Below are 6,000 nucleotides of genomic sequence, written 5' to 3' on the forward strand. Positions count from 1 at the left end.
ATGAATTCAGTGTAATGATAGTAAAGATGATCCAAAATCTCGGGAAAAGAACGGAGACACAGATTGAGAAGATACAGGAAATGTTTAACAAGGAGCTAGAAGATTTAAAGAACAAACAAACAGAAATGAGCAATACAATAACTGGCATGAAAAATACACTAGAAGGAATCAAGAGCAGAATAACTGAGATAGAAAAACGAAAAAGTGAGGTGGAAGACAGAGAGGTGGAAATCATTGCCACAGAATAGAATAAAGAAAAAAGAATGAAAATAAATGAGGACAGTCTCAGAGACCTCTGGGACAACATTAAACACACCAGCATTCACATTATAGGGTCCCAGAAGGAGAAGAGAAAGAGAAAGGGCCTGAGAAAATATTTGAAGATATTATAGCCAAAAACATCCCTAACATGAGAAAGGAAACACTCACTCGAGTGCAGGAAGCACAGAGTCCCATACGGGACGAACCCAAGGAGGAACACGCCGAGACACATATTAATCAAACCGACAAAAATTAAAGACAAAGAAAAAAATATTAAAAGCAACCAAGGAAAAGCAACAAATAACATACAAGGAAATCCCCATAAGGTTTTCAGCTGATTTTTTTTAGCAAAACTCTGCCAGTCAGAAGGGAAGAGTGGCATGATGTATTTAAAGTGATGAAAGGGAGGAACCTACAACCAAGAATACTCTATCCAGCTAGGCTCTCATTCAGATTCAACAGAGAAATCAAAAGCTTCACAGACAAGCAAAATCTAAGAGAATTCAGCACCACCTAACCATCTTTACAACAAATGCTAAAGGAACTTCTCTAGGCGGGAAAGAGACCAGCAACTTAAAACAACATCGTACCTATACACACTGCTATATCGAAACCTCATGGGAACAGCAAACCCCAAAACTACAATAGACACACACACACAAAAGAAAAAGCAACCCAAACACAACACCAGAGATAGTCATCAAATCACAAGAGAAGAGAACAAAAGAGGAAGGGAAGAAAAAAGACCTACAAAAAAAATCCAAAACAATTAAGAAAATGTCAATAGGAGCATGCATAATGATAAGTACTTTAAGGTAAATGGATTAAATGCTCCAACCAAAGGACATAGACTGGCTGAATGGATACGAAAACGAGACCCGTGTGTATGCTGTCTACGAGAGACTCACCTCAGATCTAGGGGCATGTACAGACTGAAAATGAGGGGATGGAAAGAAGTATTCCATGCAAATGGAAATCAAAAGAAAGCTGGAGTAACAATACTCATATCAGAGGAAATAGACATTAAAATAAAGACTGTTGCAAGAGACAAGGAAGGACACTATATAATGATCAAGGGATCAATCCAAGAAGAAGATATAACAATTGTAAATATACATGCACCCAACATAGGAGCAGCTCAATATATAAGCCAAATGCTAACAGCCATAAAAGGGGAAACTGACAGTAACACAATGATAGTGTGGGACTTTAACACCCCATTTACACCAGTGGACAGATCAGCCAGACAGAAAATCAATAAGGAGTTCATTGCAGCATATGGAAGCAACCTAAATGTCCATCGACAGAGGAATGGATAATGATGATATGGTACATGTACACAAAGGAAAACTACTCTGCCTTAAGAAAAGAATGAAATAATGCCTTTGCATCAACACAGATGGACCTACAGATTGTCATATTGGGTGAAGTAAGTCAGACAGAGAAGGACAAAAATATGATATTGCTTACATGTGAAATTTTGACAAATGGTGTAAATGTACTTATTTACCAAACAGAAGTAGACTTACATGTGTGAAAAAAAACAATATTTTGCTTAAAAATGGGGAAAGCAGGGAAGGGATAAATTGGGAGATTGGAATTGACATATACACACTACTATATATGAAAAAGATAAGTAATCAAGAGCTACCACATTGCACAGGGAATTCTACTCAATACTCTGTAATGACCTATATGGGAAAAGAATCTAAATAGGAGTGAATATATGTATATGTATAACTGAATAACTTTGCTCTATGTCTGAAACTAAATCAACATTGAATAAAAATTTTAAAAAAAGAAAATCAATAAGGAAACCCAGGCCTTAAATGGCATATTAGACCAGATGGACTTAATTGATATTTATAGGTGTTCCAGCCAAAAACAGCAGAATACATTTTCTTCTCTAGTGCACATGGTACATTCTCCAGGACAGATCACCTATATGGCCACAATTCAAACCTCAGTAAATTTAAGAATATTGAAATCATATCAAGCTTCTTTTTCAACCACAACACCATGAGATTAGAAATAAATTACAGGAAAAAATTTAAAAAACAGAAACACGTGGAGACTAAATGATATGTTACTAAGAAGCCAATGGATCACTAAAGAAATAAAAGAGTAAATCAAAAAATACCTAGAGACAAATGGCAATGAAAGCATCATGATCTGAAACCTATGGGATGCAGAAAAAGCAGTCTAACAGGGAAGCTTATAGCAATACAATCTTACCTGAGGAAACAATTAAAATCTCAATAAACAACCTAACATTACATCTAAAGCAACTAGAGAAAGAAGAATGAACAAAACCTAGTTAGTAGAAGGAAAGAAACCATAAAGATCAGAGCAGAAATAAATGAAATAGAGATGAAGAAAACAGTAGCAAAGAAACTAAAAGCTGATTGCCACGTGCTGTAACTACTTAACCCACATGCTCTGGAACCCATGCGCCACAACTAGAGAGCCTGCAAACTGCAAGTACTTAGCCCGCTCACTCTGGAGCCCACATACCACAAGTAGAGAGCCTGTGTGCCACACCTACTGAGCCCACGTGCTCTGGAGCCCGCGTGCAAGAACTAGAAAAAGCCTGTTCACCACAACTAGAGAGAAGCCTGCATGCCACAATGAAAGATCCCATGTGCCACAACTAAGAGCTGACAGAGCCAAAAAATATATATATATTTAAATTAAAAAAAAAAAAAAACAAGCAAAAGTCCGGGACCAGATGGCTTCACAGGTAAATTCTACCAAACATTTAAAGAAGAGTTAACACCTACCCTTCTGAAACTCTTCCAGAAAAAATTGAAGGGGAAGGAAAACTCCCAAACTCATTCTATGAGGCCACCATCACCCTGATACCAAAACCAGACAGCGATACCACAAAAAAAGAAAATTACAGGCCAATATTACTGATGAACATAGACCAAAAATCCTCAACAAAATACTATCAATCTGAATTCAACAATACATTAAAAGGATCATACACCATGGTCAAGGATCTATCCCAGGGATGCAAGGATTTTTCAGTATCTGCAAATCAATCAGTGCAGTATACCACATCAACAAATTGAAGAATAAAAACCATATGATCATCTCAATAGATGCAGAGAAAGCTTTTGACAAAATTTAACAGCCATTTATGATTAAAAAAAACTCTCCAGAAGGTGGGCATAGAGGGAACCTACCTCAACATCATAAAGGCCATATACAACAAACATACTGCTAACATCATATTCAATGGTGAAAAGCTAAAAGCACTTCCTCTAAAATCAGGAACAAGACAAGGATGTCTGCTTTCACCATTAATATTCAATATAGATTTGGAAGTCCTAGCCAAAACAATCACAGAAGAAAAAGAAATAAAATACATCAAAACTGGAAAAGAAGTAAAACAGTCACTGTATGCAGATGACATGATACTCTACATAGAAAATCCTAAAGATGCTACCAGAAACTACTGGAGCCAATGAATTTGGTAAAGTTACAGATACAAAATTAATACACAGAAAACCATTTACATTCCTGTACACTAACAATGAGAGATCAGAAAGGGAAATTGAGGAAACAAGCCCATTTAACCTTGCATCAGAAAGAGTAAAATACCTAGGAATAAGCCTACCTAAGGAGGCAAAAGACCTCTACGCAGAAATCTATAAGATACTGATGAAAGAAATCAAAGATGGCACAACCAGATGGAAAGATATACAATTTTCTTGGATTGGAAGAATCAATATTGTGAAAATGACTATACTACCCAAAGCAATCTACAGATTCAATGCAGTCCCTATAAATTACCAGTGGCACAGAACTAGAGCAAAAAATCTTTAAATTGGTATGGAGACAAAAAAGACCCCAAATAGCCAAAACAATATTGAGAAACAAAAACGGAGCTAGAGGAATCAGGCTCCTTGACTTCAGACTATACTACAAAACTATAGTCACCAAGAGAGCCTGGTACTGGCACAAAAATATAAATATTGCTCAATGGAACAAATAGAAAGTCCAGAAATAAACCCATACACTTATGGTCAATTAATCTATGACAAAGAGGCAAGACTATACAATGGTGGAAAGACAGTCTCTTCAACAAATGGTGCTAGGAAAACTGGAGAGCTAAATGTAAAAAAATAAAATTAGGACATTCTTTAACACTATGCACAAAAATAAACTCAAAATGGACTAAAGACCTCAATGTGATACTGGACACTATAAAACTCTTAGAGGAAAACTTAGGCAGAACACTCTCTGACATAAATCACAGCAATAACTTTTTTGATCCATCTCCCAGAGTAATGGAAATAAAAACAAAAATAAACAGATGGGACCTAATGAAGCTCAAAAGCTTTTGCACAGCAAAGGATACCATAAACAAAATTAAAAGACAACCCACAGAATGGGAGAAAATATCAATATTTGCAAATGATGTGACTAACAAAGTATTAGTCTCCAAAATTTATGAACAGATCATGCACCTTAATATCATCAAAACAAAAAACCCAATCAAAAAATGGGCAGAAGACCTAAATAGACATTTCCCCAAAGAAGATATATAAATATCCAAGAGGCACGTGAAAAGATACTCAACATTGCTAATTATTAGAGAAATGCAAATCAAAACTGCAATGAGATATCACCTCACATCAGTCATAATGGCTATCATCAAAAAATCCACAAATAATAAATGCTGGAGGGGATGTGGAGAGAAGGGAATCCTCCTACACTGTTGGTGTGAATGTATATTGGTGCAGCCTCTATGGAAAGCAATATGAACATTCCTTAAGAAACTAAAAATACAGCTACCATATGATCCTGCAATCCCACTCCTAGGCATATACCTGGAGAAAAATATCTGAAAGGATACATGCACTCTAATGTTCATTTCAGTTCTGTTTACAATAGCCAGGACATGGAAGCAGGCTAAATGTCCATTGACAGAAGAATGGATAAAAAAGATGTGGTACATACATACAAAGGAATAATACTCAGCCACAAAAAAAGAATGAAATAATGCCATATGCAACAGCATGGATGGACCTAGAGATTGTCATACTGAGTGAAGTAAGTCAGACAGTGACAGAGAAATATTGTATGATATAGATTACATGAGAAATCTATTTTAAAAAATGATACAAATGAACATATTTACAAAACAGAACCAGATTTAGAGAATGAACTTATGGTTACCGGGGGGAATGTGGGGGGAAAGGATAGTTAGGAATTTGGGGATTGTCATGTACACACTGCTATATTTAAATGGATAACCAACAAGGAACTACTGTACAGTACAGGGAACTCTGATCAATATTTCGTAACCACCTAATTGGGAAAAGAATTTGAAAAAGAAAGGTACATGTATTTGTATAACTGAATCATTTTGTTGTACAACTGAAACTAACACAACATTGTTAATCAACTATACTCCAATATAAAATAAAAAGTTAAAACAAAACCAAAAAAAAAGAAATACAAAAATTTCAAAAAATTAAAAAGATTGATTGCTCTAAGTAAAAACAAACAAACAAACAAAATACATTAGCCAGGACGTGGACCTAATGTCCATCGACAGAGGAATGAATAAAGAAGATGTGGTAAATATACACAATGGAATATTACTCAGCCATAAAAAAGAATGAAATAATACCATTTGCAACAACATGGATGGACCTAGAGATTGTCATACTGAGTGAAGTAAGTCTGACAGAGAAGGACAAATATCATATGATATTGCTTATATGT

The sequence above is a fragment of the Stenella coeruleoalba genome, assembly GCF_951394435.1.
Source record: "Stenella coeruleoalba genome assembly, chromosome: X".
Taxonomy (NCBI): domain Eukaryota; kingdom Metazoa; phylum Chordata; class Mammalia; order Artiodactyla; family Delphinidae; genus Stenella; species Stenella coeruleoalba.